Source organism: Grus americana, chromosome 13 (assembly GCF_028858705.1).
Source record: "Grus americana isolate bGruAme1 chromosome 13, bGruAme1.mat, whole genome shotgun sequence".
In the NCBI taxonomy this organism is placed as follows: domain Eukaryota; kingdom Metazoa; phylum Chordata; class Aves; order Gruiformes; family Gruidae; genus Grus; species Grus americana.
The window spans coordinates 4,112,349-4,133,285 of record NC_072864.1 but is presented as its reverse complement, the minus strand read 5'-3'; the positions used below and the strand labels follow the sequence as shown (position 1 = coordinate 4,133,285).

The 20,937-nt window shown below is 41.9% G+C and overlaps 1 long non-coding RNA gene across 1 annotated transcript in view; it reads left to right on the top strand.

Annotated features, from left to right (window-relative positions):
• Positions 1-19,323, top strand: part of LOC129212313 (uncharacterized) — a 35,019-nt gene extending 15,696 nt beyond the window's left edge. Inside the window, exons 2-3 of the long non-coding RNA XR_008579140.1 lie at positions 13,356-13,462; positions 14,912-19,323. This is a non-coding gene — a long non-coding RNA (uncharacterized LOC129212313). The remainder of the gene's footprint in view (positions 1-13,355; positions 13,463-14,911) is intronic.
• Positions 19,324-20,937: the final 1,614 nt, after the last annotated feature.

The window sequence follows — 20,937 nt, the reverse complement described above, 5'->3', positions numbered from 1 at the left end:
CTTCTGTTGTCTGCTGCATCATGACAGTTTTCACATCCTTCCACAATTTCATCTCCATTTTAGGTATGAGCAGCAGCACACATGGCAACCAGAAATAGCCTGACTGTCTTCCAGCAAAATGTCAGTCACCCGATAAAGCTAATAAAAAGCCCGATACCTCACTTTTCCTGCGCTGCAGTTTCCATCTCACACGTCAGGAGAATGTACGTCCAAGGCTGTAGGACTGGCCATCTGTTCTGCTTACACGGTACTAGTACTTGGGAGTGCTGAATTACTCAGATGCTCTAATTTTTATAGACATCTGGAACTGGTGGCCACCTATTAAAAAAACAGGCAGCAGCACAGAAAAAATGAAATTGTGCTGAGTGCCCTCCCCATGGGATCACAAGAAATTTCAGGACCAGCATTTCCTGGTATCATCTATCTGCCTGGTGATATGATAAACATGCAGCGTAGTCACTGTGGGGTTTTTTTATAACAAAGAAAAATTTTGTCCCATAGTCTGCCTCAAGGCATCTTCTCAATCTTTCAAAGAAATTAAACATTATACTTAATTCTAGGGAAATGAAATATAAAGCCAGAGGGGATAACATCAAAGTTAGCAGGTCTTACTAGTTTATTTTCTTAATGACACCATAAAGCACATGATGAAGTAGCAGAAGACAATCAAGAGAGTGACGAGTGCAGAAAGTTAGTAAAATCAGTGACCTAAGTTATATACAGGCAAAGGGGTCAGGTTGTCAAAGCTTTTATAATGAAAGTACTATAAATATATTTTAGCATTATAGTATTAATTGGTACAAAGGAACCCCAAAGACGTTCTGACACAAAAGACAGTTCTGTAGTTCCTGTGGATTTATCAGTGAGCCAAGGGGAGTTTGGTCTGTCCCAGTAGTCAAAGGAAGATTTCATGCGTTGCATGACATGGTAATTCAGCTGCCAGCCTTCCTCTGCCCAAGTCCACTGGGATCAGCTGTCCCTGGGCTGGAACAGAAACGGATGTTTGCAGATGTGGAACTCTCTGCCCACAGTGAGTAGGAGTTCTTCCTCGGTGGGGAGTGAACGAGCAGGCAGCGGGTGTGGACTCACCACAAAACACATTCCTCAACATTCCTTTGGAAGGATGGCGGAAAGAGGGCCATCAGGTAAGGCGCTATTGAATCTGTGTGCAAAATCAGGGTGGCAGAAGAGCGTACAGCAGCAAGATGACTAATAACTTTTCATTAATTGCAGCTTCAGTAGACCCAGTGTGTTGCAGGAGCACACACAGAGACTCACGCACCAAGCACCCAGCGTGGTCCCTTGTGCAATCTCACTTGAGGTCACAGCTTCCCAGGGAATTAAGCATCTGCCATGGGCACTTACTGGACAAAATTGTTATCCCCTTGTATGTCTGTGCAATGTCACGTTTGCACTCACACAAGGCATTTGCACTAGAGAGCACTGGATTTTAAATATGGAATGAACACACTGCTGATATAAAGAACATGTTTTCAGTATTGAAACTATTGGAAGTTGTTTGCAATTTCCTCTTCAGTGCTTGAAACGATGATCAAAATCATCTACAATTGCTTATCTTTCTAATACAGACTTTGTTTCAGCTTGACTGTGTAGGCAAGTAGAGCAGGGAATTTTGTTGGAGAGGTTTGGAGATCAATTACCTTAAAATTCAGTCTTGCTGGGATATTTCCTGCCAGCAGCTCTGGTTTAGGAATGTACTTGTTCATGTACTTAAATTTAAGTCAGCAAGTCAAATGACCCAACGGGATCTCATATTGATAGAGCAGGTGCTTAACCTGCCAACACCTGCCATTAAATCACAAATTAAGCTTCCTAAATTACTACTGGTTTATAAAAAAATGAAGATATTCTCTTACTTGTACCTCCTGTTCTGAAAAGCATATTTAGGCTACATTTTAAATCTTTTCATTGTAACCATGAAGTCTTAGTGTTGAATTTTTTTTATTTATTTTTTAAATCTAATTTAATATAGGCTAAAATTCTCAGAACCACCAACTTACTGGACCTGAAACTTAAAGAAAGAGGGGAAGGCACCAAAGAGCGGAAAATAAAATTGAGAAGACTGGCTACATAGCTTAATCTTGTGTGTTGCTGCTGTGAAATCTTAAAACATATATTCTGTACAATGATGCTGCAATTAAAATGCTACTTGCAGGTCGGGCAGGTAGTTTACACTGGTGGAGCTGGTGATTTCTGGCTTTTCCCTTTATTTAGCAGCAATGGCTTTAGCTGAAATATTTTCCCACAAAGCTGCCTCCTCTAGAGGGAACTTGAACACCCGTGAGACCTCAAGAAGTGGGATTTTGTGTTTCAGAACTGACATTTCTTCAACTACATTGCTGTGCAGAGCAAATGTTTACACTGGAGCTTGCGAACCTCAGAAACACGGTATCACCCTTAATGAGAAACATTGCTTGTGGGGTCTGCTAAAATAATGATATTGGCAGTTCACGTCCAATCTTTTCTCTGAATTACGTAATTTTGTTGTTTCAAGTTTAAATATTAACTGTTGTAAAGTAATACTGGCTATCTGTATCTACTGCAGGATATTACTCCTAACAGTGCAAATCTGAAGTAACTCATCACTTGCTTTACTTAGGGAGGTGCTTGTTCACCTATATTTTAAATGTTCATATATATATATATCTATAAAAAAAAGTTTGTTTGAATTTTCTGGCTTTATCATAGCAAAGTAGTTAAGTACAGGCTTAATGTTCATTATGTGAATTGTTTCTTGGGCTTCGCTGCTACTACACATGTTTAAAACCAACCACTCGCTCGCAATGCTTTCCTGGAACCGCACTAAGGCGCTCAGTGCCTTTGAAGACTGAGCCCTCAGTGAGCGAGCCACAGATGGCAATTTGTGCCAGAATACATGAGTTTATTATTTAATATCTCAGATGGCTATTTAATTTGTTACCACTTTTGGCTAGAAAACTAGCTGTTAATGTAATCAAACGCCTGCTTTCTGTCAGGCCCGAGGCATTTATTTTCATTACTGTGGTTGCCTCAAACAAACCAGAGGACGGGTGTTGGAATTAACATCTTTGGAGGTCTGTATGTCCATCTGGTGTGTCAGTTTGGAATAAATCACTTCTTTGTTGTGGAAACGGGGCCTGACACATCCTTCGGGAGGTGTGCAAGCAGGATACTTGGTAACAGTCAGTGGGAAAGTTGCCTGAGGACCGCAAGATTTAACTCAATTTGGAAGGATCTTAAGAAAGTGAGGAGTCCAGGAGGCACTGAAATTAAATGGAAATTTTCACCCTCAGCCCCCTCAGTTTCTCTGTTGATAATTTTTAGCTACGTATTTGAATTACGGTCACAGGGTGTTTGTTTCTCAAGGCTGTTGTCCCTCATAGTCCTCAGTCGGATTGCCGACCTCCGGCTCCTGGCTTCCCTCTTGCTTCCCAGCACACGGCTGCAGGACTCTCATCCCTCCTGCTTTTTTTCCTGGCTGCAGCTGCAGGGATTTGAAAAAGAAAAGCAGCTGGAAGGACTGGGGGTATTGCAGGGCACCTGCAGCCCAAGACAAAGGAGAAAGAGAAAGAAGACAGAAAATCAAAGGAAACCGAGTCAAAAGAGAAGGAAAAAAAAATCACACAGGATAGAGAAAAATGAAGGCAAAAAAAATTTAACATTGAAAGTGTCTGAGGGATGCAGTAACCTCTCTGCAACATCTTTTCCATAAGGCACTGAGTAAGGTATTGCTGATCAGGGAATGAAAAACAAGACAAGGGAGACAAAACCTGTTAAAATATTTATTATTTCTTAGATGAAAATGTAATTCTGTGACATTATGCTAAATAGCCCAATTAAAAAGTATTAAAAAATTAGTTTGGATAGAAACAAAAGAGAGATCTGTTAACGTTTGCCTATGGCTGCAAAAGCCTACAGCCATCCAAGTTCAACAAGGCAACATTACAAAATAAATGCCAAAAAGCAGGCAGGACATGGGGAGGAAGGTAGATGTTAATACAAAGCCAGTGGTGGCCAGAAGAAAGCATTCCCAATTAGTTTCTTTAGGGAACAGCGTCTATCAGGTGCCAGTATCTGCCCCAGAGGCACCGACCTCCCTCCCATTTCTGGAGGACAGCTGGAGCCCGTGATTTGCCACGAGATATGAAGGATCACACCTGTATCAGCATGTCCTAAACCCTTGCACTGAAGAATAGTTGGCTTTTTTTTTTTTTTTTTTTTTTAAATTTTCCTTCCATCCAAACACGCTGGAGGCTTTGGACAGATGAACGTGCTTTTCGCACTTAGAGCAGTGACTGTAAGGCAGGGGCGGACAACATGACGAATGCCAGTTTGTTTGTAAATGTGAACAGCAGAAGTATCTGCTCATCTATTATTTCACATGCTTATCTAGAAGAGAAGGAGAGTTACCTAGGTAATCCGGTCTGTTGGCTCTAACAACTGAATGTTTTATCTGTGGGAAACTGTCTCTTGTTTACAAGTACCACGGACTAATGTAATAGCCCTAGACTTGGAAAACAGCGAACTGGGCTGAGACTCAGCTTCATTAAGCTCTTGCGAGCTTTGTTACCTATTTCAGCAAAGTCAAGACTTCAGAGTCTTGGGCTGAAACGCTCATCACGACTCGGTCGGCTAAGATCAGCTTCAATTCTCTTCTTGCACGCGTGATTGGGAAGAGAGGCGGCTTCTCTGGGTGTGGCCCCTGACTTCTGTGGAGAAGGAGGTTGAATTGCACAGCATTACCATTCCTGTCTTTCATCATCTACACAAGACACATTTCTTCCACAGGGTTTGGGGAGCCTGTGCTAACACAGGGAGAATTTCTGTAAGGTGACATTTGAAACATATAAAACGTTGTGGTTTGGGTTTCACTGTAATTAAGAGAAATACACAGCAGGGAGCAGAGTCGCATCTGCTTGACTTCCTCAACGGGAAGGGAGAATGAGTTTGGTACCAAGACACTGCAGCAGCCTTTCCCGGCATGGAGCCACTGGCCTTGCCTGTGCTATGGATGTGCTACCAGGCCAGAGAGCCGTAACATATCAAAACAGACCTTTATTTTAAAAAGAATCAGCCTCTGGAAAACTAGAAGGAAAAATATCCTCCTTCCACAACTGATCCCACTTAACTACCAAAGAAATATGCAATGACAGATGAAATAGAGATGAAACAAATCCCTGTTGCCCCCAAAATCTTTCTGCAAGACTTGTGCCAACTTTGCATTTCCTTTTTCTCTGACCACAAAGATGAAAGAAGATTAGACCCAAGCTGGACAAGCCAAGTACTGTGTTAGAACAGGGATCGAGCCCTTCCGTGCCACAGTTCACTACATTATTGCTGTTTGTTGATATGTTCTTTGTAATTTAAGAAACCGACTGGTTTCTCTGGCAGTAAAGTCATATGAGCGTCTGGGATTTTCTGTCCTGTACTTGATTATTTCTTCTGTCTACACAGTTAGAGTACAATCTGTCACTGGATTATGTAAATTTACTTAGCAGAGAGATTTTAAGACTGAAACAACTGTGTGAGAACTGTCTGCTGAAATCCTAAGGCCCTTAGGTCCGTGAAAGTGTAATGTTGTTGGGGGTGTCGAACAGTATATTCTGCACAACGCAGCCAATACACAAGAAGCCAAACAGCGAAGGCAAGTGACTCCTTCCTTTCTCTCTCTTTCTGTCATGCATGTGTTTTATTTTTAATTCAGTGTATAGATAACAGGGGGTTTTTTAGAAGACAATTTGCCGAGGAGTTTCTCTGGGTGGTTTGGTTTTGGTTTTGGGTTGGTTTTTTTTTTTTTTTACAATGTAATGCCCCTGATTACTTTTTGAGGTCTATCATTGGCAAAAGTCCCTGGAAAATGGAAATGCCAGGATCAAGAATGAATGTTTGAGGCTAAACTAAAATGCTGGGGAAAATCTTTGGCCAGTCAGGGGAAAGGGTCTTCCTTTCATAACCCCGAAAGTGGTCTATGTTGCTACTTGCTGCTCTTGCCCATGAGTTTCACTGGGGTTGGAGCCTGACTGGGAAGGTCAGGAAATATTATGCATTCTCCAAATCCATTATATTTCTAACAGCATAGCTGGAAGCAGCCAGAAAAAGCTGCTGATGGATCTCCTATAGTTTATTTTCTTTCACAGCAGAAAAATAAGCAAGATGACATGAACACACCGATATATACAGCAACTGGGATTGCTTTTATTCCTATTTCATAGTACTGATTCACAGTCAGTCTTCTTTCATCCCCCTCAGCTCAGGACAGTCAATTAGCTTCCTCCAAATATGACCCATATCACCATGATCCTTTGGAGAAGGAAGTGTAGCAAGTAGCACAGATGTTTGTGGGATGACTCCGCAGCCAGAGCTTCTCCAAGTACACTCATGTATTTATGTGGGAGTACGTGGGTAGCTGTGAGCGACTGCATGGATGTTTTGACCTACCATGCAAAGTGACATCTTCCACTGAGCTCTGGTCTCAGTCCTGCTCTACCTCTGAGTCATTCTGTGGATTTTCTTGTTCTTGGAGGTTGTTAGTAGAGAAGATGGAAAGGGCAAGACCTTGGCAACAGATGGTGTCTTCTTCATTGCAATACACCCAGGAGTTTAGTAAAGCCAAACTGGATGGTGATGCAGCAGATGTTTATGGCTATTTCTCATTTTAAATCAGATTACAGTGATGTAGTGATTCAGTCCATTAGGGATTGTCCTAAAGTAACAAAGGATATTGTATGTGATACCTCATTCAGACAGCACTGTAACAACAAGAGTCGTGGCGTCTGCTTCCAGCTCTTCCCAAGCCAGACTTGCTAAGCAGGCACTGATTGCACACCCGTAATCTCTTGCTGCATCTCATAATTGTTTGTTCCAGCCTTTGTTCAAATGACATTAAATGCAAAGCATGGGAAAACATTTTACTTGGCCTTTCAAAATTAACCAAATGTTTTAAAAAGTGCACGAGTTGAAAAAATCCCCAGCTCTGTAATGTAGAGACAATCAAGGACAAAGCACGCAGAGCAATCTCATTGCATTCATCTGTGTGACTGATTTGTGGTAGCTGCTACGTACGTGCCATAGGTTTGAAATCCCTCGCAATCATTGAAACACGATAATGATAAAGCCTGACCTTTCAACCAGAACCACAGGATTTATGAAAAAATATCTCAAATTCATCATCTATAGAAAGGTTGAAGCACTGGTCTAGGAGATGAAGAGATCAAATGTCCATCTCCAGTCCTGCCACCAACCTTTGTTGTATCTTTGCCCAAGTCCTATGAACTATTTGTGATGTAGCTTTAAAAATGTGGATAAAGTGAGGGGTTTTTTCTACTTAAAGAGTCAAAATAAAAAAAAAATTGTCATCGAGACCAAATTAAATCGAGAGGAAGCAGTTAAATCACTGAATGAACTGTTTTCATCGAGCGATAGTGCATTTTCAGGATTTTCTGGTTTCCTAGGTAACACATTTTTGCAATCACCCGGTCTGTCCGCGTCCCCAGCTGGGTGAGTGAACCCACCGGTCGAGTCGCAAAGCTTTCACAGCAGCTCTGGGTGGGCAGGGCACGCGTCAGACGTCTGCAGGGTCTTGTCTGTGGCTGGCATCAGCAACGTGAGGTCGCTGCAGAAAGGTCACTTGGTAGGACAGAATGGGAAGGAACGTGTGAAGGAAAGACGTAGTACAGGTGCAGTCAAGAAATCACAGAAATGCTTTCTGTTTTCAAGTACAAAAGTCAAACCCAGACATATATATTTCATTAATCCTTCTGTTTGTGAAATCCCATGGTTCTTACGCTTCTGACCATCTATCAAGTGGGTGTTTAAAAGAAATATTTTCTTTTAAGAAAGTTGTAAATAAAAGATCCCACTTTTTTTTTTGATTGAGAATTTAGAGAGTAACAGGAAAAGCCAAACCCATTACAGTCAAAATGGGGACAGCTTTTGTCTCTGTAAGCTTCCAATTTCCATAAAATAAAATCATGTAGCACTATTTTCCTTAATTAAACTGTGAGGAATATTTAATATTTGTAAGATTCCTGGGTAGAAACATATGTCCACTTCATTAAACAGATAACACAGCCAGCTGCCCTCCGCTCTTCCCTGCCTTCCCCTGGATATTGCACTGGTAATGCAATGCCAAGGTGTAACAGTTCTCCCTGGCTCTTATTCAAGTTGACTGTTCCAATTCAGACACTATAATGCAGGTAACTGAACGCACAGACCTATTAATTCCTAAAGAAATAGTCACCCTGAGAAATTTTTACCTGAAATTAATAGAATTTTTCCTTTGGTAAATGACTTTTTAAAGGAATTTCTTGCCTTATTTTTAATTATTTTCAAGATCATTTTCAAAATAAGAAAAGTGGTGTTTTTCTAGATGACATTAATTTTTCATTTCAATATTTTAGATAATATCTCCAGTTCAAAAAATTTAAACGGTTTCAAATAGGAACAAAATTTTTTCAAATTACAAGAATGAAACATTTCAGCTGCACAGAACCGATGACAAGAAATCCAATTTCTGTTCCTTGAAGATTTTCAAAGTGTTGATAGATTGTCCTGATGCACAACACGAAACATTTCCAAAATCTTACAGTTCTTCAGGGAACAGGAAAAATCTTCCCACTCAGTTCTTGTCGAAACGGAGGTATTTCATATTGAACTTTAAAAACATTGACAGATTTCTTCCTTCAGTCAAAGGAAGGCAGTGTGAGTTTATATGTTTCAAAGAAAATTGATATTCTGGCAGACAACATTAATGTCTATGTGTGTATCTTTCAAAATGCAGTTGTCATCCAATGCAATTGCGCTATGAATCATCTCCTGAAGAATTATATAAGATTTAGACTATGATTAAAATTTGGGGGTTTTTTCCCAAGGCAAATGTGAATCTGGTGAAAAGTTAAATGTGTTATTGTTCGAGATTTAATTGCTACAATTACTGAAAAGCAGAAAGCCCTAAAATTAGGAGTCTAGTTATCTGAGTTCAGTATATTGTATTTATAAATGGATAAATGTCAGTGTACAGTTGGTGAGTTGAGAGAACAGCTTTTCTGGCCTGAATTTAGAAAACACTCGATTCTGATGAGAAAGAAGAAAGGTCCCCTTGGTTATGTAAGAAGAAGAGGGAAGCGTCTCACTGAATAATCCCGACGGATTATACCGTCCCAGTGAAAGTCCAGTATTAGCCACCAGCCAATAGCTTCACATCTGGAATCGGGAGCCGAAAGTCAGATAGTGGGTGGCACTCATTAAAAATAGATCTGCTGAAGAGTTAAGACGATTATTGGTCCTGATTTGCAGGATTAGACACGGCGAGCAGTCTGTCAGGCTATTTCTTCACTTGACTATACAAAAAGCTTCTCCAGGGCTTGGTCAAAAATCGATTATATGACCAGAGTTCTCTAGGGAGGGGAGAGGGCAGTGTTTGGGAGGAGGTGAGGAAAAACACCTTCCTTCTGCTCGTCTGACTCTGTGCTCCCTTGCATGGCAATGTGTGAAGCCAGAGCCGAGCACATCATCAGTCCTGCAGAGATTTACAGGGCTTAAACACTGTAGATGTAAATTATTAACATGATCTCCCTGCCTGATGCTGTGAAATCTTTGCAGCTGGATTTATATGGAGTTTATTGAAATTGCAGGTGTAACAGGAAATTTGCAGGTTCGTTTCTTGGACAATGAGGATGAGAGAGGGGAAGAACGATGTGGATACAGGAGACAGACTGAGAGTAGTGGATGCAATTCGTAGCTCGAAATGGAACACGTCAGCAGGACTACCCGGTGTAGCGGCTAGCTGAACAGAAATAAAAGTATGCAATAATGTGACTGGGAAACCCTTGTTTTGCTTGTTAGTGTTTCTTCTTTATGCTTCTTTGCAAAAGTTCTGTTTGGCAAGAATACACTGAGCAAACATTGCAGGAGAAGAATAGATTTCCATTCAGGAACAGAAAATTATGCACTTTTTGTGACTAAACGTACAGATTGAATAATCACAGGTATTTATTTCCTAACAATCCGTTTCCCTTCATTTGCTGAGACAATGATAGAACAAACAGTTTAAAATAATAGGCACATTCGGAAAAATTACGACGTGTGCTCTTTCATTCATCAAAGAAATTACTAGAGGTAGTTTGCCCAGATCGTGCTAATTTCAATAGCTACAAGGAATTTCTCATCTAACTCCTCTTGTATGTGTTTACTGATGGCAAATGAATATTCTGTTGAATCATTCGAGCACTGAGCTTCCAACTGGCCATTAATTTAACTGCCGGACAATCAGACCTGTACCTCAGAAACGCAGATTCAGGCGATTCATTTGGTAATTGTTTCATCAACTGTTCCTGCTGAATTGCTACGTGGATTTTGTTTTACCTGGGGTTGTCTCGTCCATACTTACGGTTCAGACTAACCTTTCAGCTCAAGTGAGAATAAAAAATGTACTTTTCTAATTGGGTTTTTAATGCTCCCATCTGTGGCTTGGACAAAATATTTAAAGACCCTTTTCTACCTTCATTCAGATTCTCTCTCCTGGCAGGTGAGTGTTGCTCAGAAAACCCCTAGCCATCAACAACAGGCAACGTCCCTGTCGCAGGAGCAGGTGGGTGCGAAGGGGATCCGCATCTTGGCGGCACCGATGATCAAAACGAAGCCCGCAAACCCAGTTCTTGAAGCCAGTACAGGCAACGGCGCTTCCTAAGCCTAATGGCTGCTCACAGCGTGCGATTTGGAGACAATCTCACTCAGTGCTTTCCCTGTAAATAATAATAAGATACAATGGATCTGTGGGAATTAAGTTCTTAGGAGGCGGTGATGTCATCTCCACAGATTCAGGGCACTATTCACTTGCTTTTGGGAAACATTTTATAGTTATATAATATTCCTCAATCCACGTTCTGGATCAGCTTTGTTCCATCAGGCTTTTCCCATTACTCTAATAACTTCTGTCCCCAGCTTCACAAGTTTAGTTGAAATATGCAAATGGTTTAAAAAAAAAAAAAAAAAAGGAAAAAAGCCAGGGAAGCCAGCATCTTCTAAACCACGATCGTTGCTCACATGGATATAAATAATAGGGGCTGTTTAACTGAGGGCAGCTTATTTCTTATCTGCAGAAATATTAATGCCCTCCCTGTTATCTAATTCAGCATAATGTAAGGGGATTTAGTGGAGATTAAGAGAGAAAGTGGGAGAAGGATTTATATTCTTTTGGCCGTGCTTGTGGTCCTGGGAGTTTTGGCATCACTTCCATTAGAAGAGGTGATTGCTCTCCGAGGAGTTAAAAGGAATTGGAAAGAGAGGCACGCTCGCACACTGGAGTGAAAAAGTCCTGCGGGAAAAAAGAAGTGATTGTTCAAGTTTCAGACTCGCTGCCCTGCTGCTGGAGAGAAACATCTTTGTTCTCAGACCTGGATCCTGAGAAAAGGCCGGTACACCGACAGCGCTTAATTTTTAACAGCTCTGTTCCTCTGCTTGGAACAGAAATAGGCTCCGCAGAGATTCACTCCCTCCGGATCACACAGCCTGGCCAGACAGTGACAGAGTACAGTTCTATAATATAATATTATCGAATCAGTAAAATTATATATGCAGCTCCTTAGGGTGCTCCAGGTTTTGGGGAAGAGAAAGGCTGTAGTACATACAGGTTATATATTCAACGTTCCCCAAGTGAATGAATTCAGGTTTATGAATATGTATCAGTTTTATACAAGGAGGAATTTTATATGTCTATTTGTGGGGGAGCTTTCTCAGAAGTATGTTTCTATTTGTCCTGAACAGTTTGATGTGATTTGTGGTGTATGTAAGGCTCAAGTCCCCAAATTTTGCATTGCAGTCAAGAATTCAAGGGAAGTCTGCGTATCAGAGTGCCTCTTTCTAGTAACAACATGAAATATTAGAATAACATTTGCTTGGCTGCTCCTCAGTCCCAGAGCAGAAAGTGCCACCTTGTTTTCTGACGGTTGTGTATTTCCAGAAGCATTTTGGAGAAGTGAGATGAGTCTTTTCATTGCAAACTTATTCTTGACAAGTACTTCTTAAGCAGAAAAAGGTTTATACAAGGTCAGCCACTGTTCTGTGGTTTTAGTGAGATTTCAGCCGATGCCAATGACAGACTCATGTAAATTGTACGGGAGCTTGATTGTGTTCAATAGCCTACGCAGTTTTCTTTAGCATCACTGACCGCATCTCAGGTCGTGTGTAAAATGCAAAGTCGACTGTGTTCCCCCGTGGATGTCACATTGGTAGGTATGCACAGTTACACCTTGATGAGGATGAAAACATGATACCTTCAAGGCAAAATTAAGGCACTGGGCATTTTATGACATTTGATCTTGCGGTTATGCTGAATGTCATTGCTCATTTTGGTTTTAACTGAGTAAAAGCAGGTTAGAAACTCAATACTTCTTGTTCCAGGCTGTATAGTGAAATGAATGTCGTCTTTCCACACACCGCCTAGATATAGCAAAGGATGTTTGAAGGGCAGTAACACTCTTAAAATGTGAATTTTCTCTGACTATTCAGTCTTCTTTCTGTGTGTGGAAGTCTGTGAGTGTCTGCCCTTCCTGGGACTGCAGCAAACTTCCAGCCATGGTCCTTTATCTCTGTCGTTCGGGACCAGAGATCGTGAACATTTGCTGGTTTGAAGCAGGTTGGGAGTAACCCCATCCAGATCACTGGGTTTTACAGCCTACTCATTTTTATTGCTTATTATTCTAAGCAAAAGTAGTAATCCTCTGGGAAGTGAAAGAAAAAATAGTCCTGGATAAAATAATATAGCTGTAACTATGCTGTGCACTCATTTGCATTCACAAAAGGAAACTATTGTATTTTGTGAAAGTGAAGGTTGTAGCCGTTCTCTGGTCAGCTTAATCCAGACAGTGATCCCATAATCCATGTTACATTTCCTGGCTTCCCCTTCTAATTGGTTTGGAGTCGGCATGATTTCTTCCAAATGTTAATGAAAACCAGGGAGCACTTAGTCGGGAAAGCAAATGGAAATAAAATCCACATTTCCAGCCATTATTACAGCTCGTATCTGACTTTGGTTTTATGTTGCAGTAGTATGTTGAGCTCAGCTTCCAGGCTTTGTGCTTTTCTGACCTGGAATATTAGAGGAGTTTGACATGACCAAGAAAATTCTTTCTTAGCAAATCAAAGAAACAGCTTCCTATGGAATCTCAAATATAAGTAAACTTCTTTTGTTTGTATTTTCTTTCCAAGAAATATGAAAATTACATGCCAGACTGCTGAACTTCCTCTGTCCTCCCATTTTCCCTCTTCTTCGAATGTGTGCAACCTTCTTGTTGGACTTGAGCATCGTTCATACCAGCCATGCCACCCCACTCTACTGTTATTTATTCCTTCCCTAGTGCATGGACATCCCTGCATGGACTGCAAAGCCATTAGGTGGATTCTCACTGGAATCCCTTTTCTGGAACAACCACTGCTGTAACTCCAGTGCAACATCTACTTCTGGGTGTGTATTCGTACTTTTTTATTGCAGCTCAGTGCCAGAAAATAAGCGAGATGCTGTCTTCTACTCAGTTTCTATCACCTGCAGGTCCTCAGAAGTCAGGTCTGGCAGACTCACTAAATCAAGGGGGAATTCAGTGTTGTGATAAATGAAAATAAGGCTTGACTAGTCTCGCTATTAGGGCTAAGCCAGTCCCTGAGTTGGACTGAGCAGGCAGTGGCATGGCGTGGCATGGCATTGCAGAGTGTGTGTCACCACCTTGGCTTCTGTGGGTCCTCTCCAGAGGCACATTTCTGGTGTTCTCACAGCTGAGATTTTCCAAGGGGTGCTCATTTTCCAGGAGCACAACCTCATTTGATTCAGCCAAGGACACCGTTGGCAAGAAAAATGGTCTGTGTTCATTAACCTGATGAAAGAAAAGAGGTGTTTACTTTTCGACTAATTTCCTTGTGGTGGGTTAAGCCTGTCTGGAGCTGCTCTATCCTTCCCCTCCTCAGCTGGACAGGGGAGAGAAAATATAACAAAAAGCTCGTGGGTCGAGATAAGGACAGGGAGAGATCACTCACCAATTACCATCACGGGCAAAACAGACTCAACTTGGGAAAATTAATTTAATTTATCACCAATCAAATCAGAGTTGAGTAATGAGAAATAAAACCAAATCTTAAAACACCCCCCCCCACCCCCCTCCCTTCTTCCTGGGCTTAACTTCACCCCCGATTTCTCTCCCTCCTCCCGCCAGCGGCACAGGGGGACGAGGAATGGGGGTTGTGGTCAGTTCATCACACGTTGTCTCTGTTACTCCTTCCTCCTCAGGAGGAAGACTCGTCACACTCTTCCCTACTCCAGCCTGGGGTCCCTCCCATGGGAGACAGTCCTCCACAGATTTCTCCAATATGAGTCCTTCCCACGGGCTGCAATTGCTCTTGGTGTTTTTAACTTCTGAACTGTTATCCCAGACGCGCAACCACCATCACTGATGGGCCAGTGATGGGTCCATCTTGGAGCTGGCTGGCCTTGGCTCTATCGGACATGGGGGAAGCTTCTAACAGCTTCTCGCAGAAGCCACCCCTGTAGCCCCCCACTACCAAAACCTTGCCATGCAAACCCAATACATCCTCTTGATGTATTTTCCATCTGAAGGCATGTTCATGGATGCCTTGTGGTTAATTTGTGATCTTCTGTAAAGTACCATATGTGAAGTATTCTGACTTTCATGGAATCTGAAATGAGAACCCTAAATCAGGCCTCCAGTTCAGTAGTCTGCAGCAGGTTTCTTCAGCACCACCTTACGTTAGTCATTCCTGACTGAATTGTGTGTGGAGACGCTGAGTTTAATTGTGTTATTCCTGGCAAAGAAGGAGAAAAAAAGCAGAGGAAAACTAGTTCTAACAATCCAATTTGTGAATTATAACTGTACACTCTAACCTAATCATGTTTCTCTTTCCCCAGATGTGGAGAATTTTAAGAGTGCCTCATTACCAACCACTAATTAAATCTAATGTGAAAGAAATGTTGGATGAAATCTTGCCAGCGTTGAAGTTTCTGGCAACGCTCCCATTGACTTCAGCCAGAACTTAAATTTTGCTTTTTGGGTTTTGGACTCTTCTGAAGGTGATCATTATAATTATTTCTTATCCGGGATCTTCAGTTACAAGCTCAGGTCTCGTAGCAGTAGACAGGTAAAGTGGCTGTTTGGTTTTTAGATCATTACACTCAATGTGACGAGCAGAAGAAGCTGTTGAATGAAACAGCTAGGCGAGGTGGAAAGAGGTGGGGAGAGGGAGCTGACCTTGAGACTAACAAAGTTTGTCGTAACAGTGAGTAGTTTATTAGAAAACATAACATAGCGCTTTCCTTTCACCGTGGGTAAAATGTTCAGAAGTGCCTGCCTATAACCAAATGATTTATTCCTGGGGTGAGCCAGCCCTCTTTGAAGACAGAGTCTTTTAAGAATGTGTGTTTGGGTCTAATGAGAAGAATTACCAGTCCCAAATGAGAAGGGCTCAGCGGTTCATGTAAAAGCCAGACATCCTGGGCAGTCCTGGCTGGAGTTACAGGTGTAGGTGTTATCCACACATACGGATGTAACGACAGGAGTGGGGGCTCACGCAAGAGGGATCCGTAATAGCATCCAAAACGCATGTGAGAAACATGTAAAGAATGTGGGGTCTGGCTTGAAGGGGATGATCTGCACAGGCGTCTGTAAGAGCTGCTGCAATGTACGTGAAAATCCATTGTACTGTTGTACTCGGATCTGTGGTATTTACAGCTGTGTCCTGGCTTGTTTTTAACTTTCCTAATTCCTTCCTAAAACTCATTTAAATTCCTTACTGGTTTGTTTTTCTCTTCCCTGTAGCACTCCTTGATCTATGTAGTTCAATTAAAAGGCAGCATGAGGGCAGTATCTACAAGAAGTTGTTTATTTCTGTACTTTGTTGCAAATAGAAGTTCTCTAAATGCTCGGCTTCTGAAGCAACATATTTTCCACTTCTTTTTATTTCTCTCACCCCCAAGCTGCTAAAACTTTGCTTTAAAACTGCCATGTGGATTAACAAATGCCTGCCTGTTGGTATAAACTGAATTTTCCATTAGTGACAACTCACATGATGTGTCAGGCTAATAGGGCAGATACAGAGCGTAGCAAATTTGGTTTCTTGGTTTTCCACTTTGCTCACAGTAGCACTGCAACAAAGGAGGTTTTTCTAGCTGTGTTTTACCTTTCCTTTTCATCAGCAGTTTTGGATTAGATACCTTCTTGTTTCATGTGTAAGGCTCATTGCAGATGAAAGAAGGACACAATTAGGTCTCTCTCACAGCACCACAGTTGTTTGCCGCCTTGTTGGGTTTTTGTATGCAGGTTTCAATGTGTTCCTATCAGCTGCTCCCGTGTTGTACTTGGAGATGAGGGTCTCAGGCAGGGTCTCCTTCCAGGGTGATGAGGGAACCTAGGAGAAGCAGAGGAGCATTAGTTTGAAGAGCAGATGTGTTACACTAGGACTAACTTTAAGAATATTCTTGGAAAGTCCATACCGGCTCCAAGAATCTTGTAAGAGGGTATTTCCTTGGTGATGCTGGAAGTCAGACATCTCCCATCAGAAGGCTTCTCTGAGACTTAGTAAATATTTTGTTTTGTACGAGCTCTTTCTGAAGTGTTCTTCCTGTATTTTGTGTACATCATGATTTTTTCCCAATTATGCTTTAAATACAATTGAGTGCTTGTTTACGTCATCAGTTGGAGGAATATGGGTGCCCTTAACATGTAGTGCTTAGTCTGGCTAATTACAAACCTGTTCAGTAATTCCCTTTCCTTTGTACCGACTGTTTATATCTCCAAAGAAAGATTGCTTAACATGACAATGCCTGAAACACTCGACTGTGGAACATCACTGCGTGATCATTGGAAGAGCGGTCCTTTCGTTTCAACTGTAGTGTGACTGCTTCCTGAGGAAGGGTAACGGCTGTTGAAGAACCATGTCCTAAGTGGTTTTTTATGATACTGTGTTAACGCAGTAGCTGTGACTGCTATAGGTGTACTGCTTCTGGTTGTCACTGAAATACGGATAGATGTTTCTTTTAGTGTAGGGGAGGCCATGCAATTTTCTGGGAGAAAGTCCGTAGTCTTAAGCAGTTCATACATCCAGCTGATGTTAAGAGGTCTCCTGATGTCTGTGTAGTGTCTTCTATTCTCAAATGGATATTCGGTGGTAAAAATGGCAGTACATCAATATCAGGTTATACATTTAGAAGAAGCAGTATGTGATAAAAATAAAAAATCCCATTGCCTTTCATCTGTCCCATTTTCCTCTGTAGAACATGTGGTTTCTGTCTCTGGAGACAAATATGAATCAGAAGTTGTCAATGGGATGTAAAAGTCAGTGGAAAGCTTTTAGCTGACATTAATCAATGCTGTAAAAGGCAGAAAAATAGATGGTGTCGCAGGTACCTCATAGTGTCTGCACTGGCAAGTAGTGCAGCAAACCAGGAATCAATCTGTAGAGCTGAGTCGTGGCTAAGGACCCAGATGTTGCTGAGAACCCAGTCTCCACACTGTGGGACCGTATGGGTCAACTGCCATTTGGAAGCAGGGGTTCTCAGATAGCTCCTTAACCTCAGCTTGCGTATCCAGATGTTTTCACAAGTCATTACGTGGACACTGTATTCAAGCAGCAAAGGCTGTACATCTTCTTCCTCCCATTAAGAAACTATGATACGCATGAACATTGCAATATCTTCATTTTAAAAAATTCTTTATTTTGATTGGGACATCTGCATTCTTAAAAAAAAAAAAAACAACAAGACACTTAAATGTCTCTGCAAAGACATCTGCCAGCCTAATTCTAAAGTGGGTCTGAGACCCCAGGCCAGTTCCCATTTGCGGTGCTGTGCCACACTTTCAGAAAGTGGACGATCTTTGCATTCTGGAGCAAGGCTGTTTTTATTGTGACATTTTCTGCACAATAAAAACACTCATCCTTTCAAGTTAAATCAACAGTTGTAGCAAAATGGCTAACAGAATTGCAGTCAGATTCTCAATTGCCTTTAAAAGAAGAGAAAATGCTGTGACATTTGAGGCTGACATAAACAACATCACTAGAATGAATTAAATGAATGTTATCTATTTTTCTGAGTGGCTTTTAGAGTCTTTAGAATGCTTTTTGGATTGTTACTACTGAGTAGTATTAACAAAGTACCAAACATCTATTTCTGTGTAATTCATCTTTTGCAATATTTGATAGTCCTGAAGTAATGGAAGAGTCAATTGTAACTGGAAATGGAAGAAATGAAGCATCAGAAAAGATAGAATGTTATCAAATAAGAAAGTAAACAAGTTTTGAAATTAGAAGATGTGTTTGCAGATTCCGGTAGCTTACTCAAACAAGTGTGATAATGCTGTGTGGGGTTACAAGAGATTTAACCATAGCTGTTAAGCTGCAAAGAGCTTGTGTAAATAGATTTAATTTCCAAAAAAAAAGCAGACTTCACTCAAAACGAGCACTTCCCTCTGTAGTCATCCTCAAATGGCAAATTGCTCAAGGAAGTTTGAGCCCTGACTTCTAGGCCCCCACTACAGAAGCTTACGGTTTATACTTGCACAAAGGAAGCCTGGTTTTGAGTTCAAAGCTAGAATCTCAGAGCAGGTGGATTTCAGGGAATTTAAGGATTTATTCTGAACTTTGTCTAGCAATCCAGGATACTCTGAAAAAAAAAAAAAGAGCAAAATATGTGTTTTGACTTACGAAAAAGATTAAAAGCTAGAGATGACATAAATCGTGGATAATTGTTTTGAGGAAGAGTTTGATTTTCCAGACATCCTGTTCTCAGTCTGCAGTGGCAGAGAGTTAAAGAATCGCAGTGATCACCTTTGACTAAAACGGACACACACACAAGGCCGTGCCCTTGTCCATTTGTCACACCATGACGCCATGGAGGTACCACAGCATCCACCATCCCTGGGATGGTGTAGGCCACGCTTGTGTCTCTCTGGATGTGTCTTTCGTGTGTTCAACAGCAATACGATCAGGAGCTCGAGCAGAGTCCGATGCGAAGATCCCGTCTCAGCTCACTAATTCAAACTGCAACGGTCATTCTTGCCCCGTTTTATATACGATAGTACAATGCAACGCTTTTCAGCTTTTGATGAGGTCTCAGAAGTTGCCAAATGAAGCCCCAGTGAAGGACCAATTCCAGCCCTTACGATCAAGGCACAAGAGTCCCCAGAAAGAGCCTGTTTGTGGAATCGCTGCGTTACAATTAGCTCAGCACAAGCCTTCCATGAGGAATTACAGGACCTTATTTGCAGCATCTGTCGAAATAATTGCACCTCTCAGTGATTTTTATCCCTCTATTCCTTGTTTTAAGTATATTCATTAATTAAATGGCTCAGCTTATTTCAACGTGGCCCTGAACTGAAATCAGCAGTACATCATACTCATTATCCTCTGAGCGTATTGGTTTGAACTCGCACAAATTAAAAGGCTTTCTGTCTGCTCATCCGCTTTCCTTGTGCCTTTCCTCTTTCTTCGCTTGTTCTTGTTACAGAGATGAAAGCATGAAGTTGAAAGGCTGAACGTTACCTGTTGAGTTGTAGGTGACAGGAAAGCACCAGGACACCGGAGGGTCAGAATCGCAGGGCTGTGGGCACACAGGGTGCCCAGAGGTTCGGGGTTTTGGAAATAGGGGCTGTTTTCCTTCTGGAGACGGAGAAGCGGTACAGACCCGGGCAAGTTAGGGAACACAGGACTGGGAAACTGAGATACGAAATGGAGGCGTCAGGCTGAGAGGCAGGAAGGGATGGAGGGAGTGTGGAGGGACAGTCCTCGTCGGAGGGGTGGTGTGGGGAGGGCCAGGGTGGGAAGGGGGCAGGGCTGTTGGCCCAGGGCGATGTAGGCACAGCAGGACAGCGGGACCTGCAAACGGCACTTCTCTGGTGCAGAAGTTCAGCCTGTGCCGCTCCGCAGACATCTCTGCTGAAACCACTCAATGGGAAAAGGCAGAAGAACAAAATTGAAATCATCTGCAAAGAAGCAGTAACTGAGGGACGTTTCAATGCAGTAGTTTTAATGGCTTCCCATTTCCTGCTAGGGAAATGTGTAACTAATTAAGTCTATGAAATTCATTTAGCTCAAACAATAAAAAGTGCTTCATGTCATCAGAGGTATTTACTAAACATACGTTTTCCTGATGGGGGAGGGGAGAGTTTGTAAATGAAACATGAAAATTCCTGTTTATCACCTTTCTGGATTTCGGATAAAGCTGTTGTTGACACCGATTAGGACTAGTGGCATTGATTAGGATTAGTGTCTGCAACGCAGGACTTCTTGGAGACTACGAAATAATACTTATTTTAAGGTGAGGACTCATGTTTAAAACTGGTCAAGGGAATAAGTCTTGTACCTCCAATACCACATCTTGGATAAGTGTGTGTTTCCTTGCTCTGTTGCTCACTTGCATCTCAGCGGCCTGCAGGACCGAGCGGGAGGACAGCTGGGATTACCCAGTGCTGTAAAGCAAGTCATCTGTTACTTATTCCTGCGGTGACATTTCACTGAGTACAAAATTACAGCAAAAACCCCCTGTAGTATGAAGCCATGGAAGTCTCAGAATAAACAGTCTCAACTGGTAATCTGAAAATTAGAGCAGAGTCTAGGATTAAGCAGAGAATGTCCCGTTAAACACTCAGAACAAAAAGATCCTGCTCAGCTCTGTAAGCCAGGCTCAATTCTGGGTGCATCATCCCCCCCTGCACACAGTAAGCACTGCTTCGCAGCTTTGGAGCCCCTTTGCAGCCAGAATAACTCACAGCATCATTTCTGTGCAGAGGAACCGCTGCCTCTCAGATCTTGTTTTACTTTGAACCAGCAGATGCTTCTGTGCCACTTGTTGCTCTCCAGCACTGATAATGCCAGCATCACCCATGCAAGGAAATAGTTGTGACTTTGCAGGAGGAGGCAGCTGTTTTCTACGGAGCCGGCAGA